Below are 466 nucleotides of genomic sequence, written 5' to 3'. Positions count from 1 at the left end.
TGTGCGGGGCAGCTCTCTCCCTGTGGCTGTCCCTGTGTCGGTCCCTGTCCCTGTGTCAGTCCCGGTCCCTGTGTCACTCCCTGTCCCTCTGTCTGTCCCCGTGTCAGTCGCTGTCCCTCTGTCGGTCCCTGTGTCACTCCCTGTCCCTGTCCCTCTGTCTATCCCTGTGTCAGACCCTGTCCCCGTGTCAGTCCCTGTGTCGGTCCCTCTGTCTGTCCCCGTGTCAGTCCCTGTCCCTGTGTCAGTCCCTGTCCCCGTGTCTGTCCCTGTGTCAGTCCCTGTCCCTGTGTCGGTCCCTCTGTCTGTCCCTGTCCCCGTGTCTGTCCCTGTCCCTGTGTCGGTCCCTGTCCCTGTGTCGGTCCCTCTGTCTGTCCCTGTCCCCGTGTCTGTCCCTGTCCCTGTGTCAGTCCCTGTCCCTCTGTCTGTCCCTCTGTCTGTCCCTGTCCCTGTGTCAGTCCCTGTCCCT

This window comes from Corvus brachyrhynchos, unplaced genomic scaffold (genome assembly GCF_000691975.1).
Source record: "Corvus brachyrhynchos isolate BGI_N302 unplaced genomic scaffold, ASM69197v1 scaffold46, whole genome shotgun sequence".
In the NCBI taxonomy this organism is placed as follows: domain Eukaryota; kingdom Metazoa; phylum Chordata; class Aves; order Passeriformes; family Corvidae; genus Corvus; species Corvus brachyrhynchos.
Note: the sequence above shows the minus strand (reverse complement) of the source record.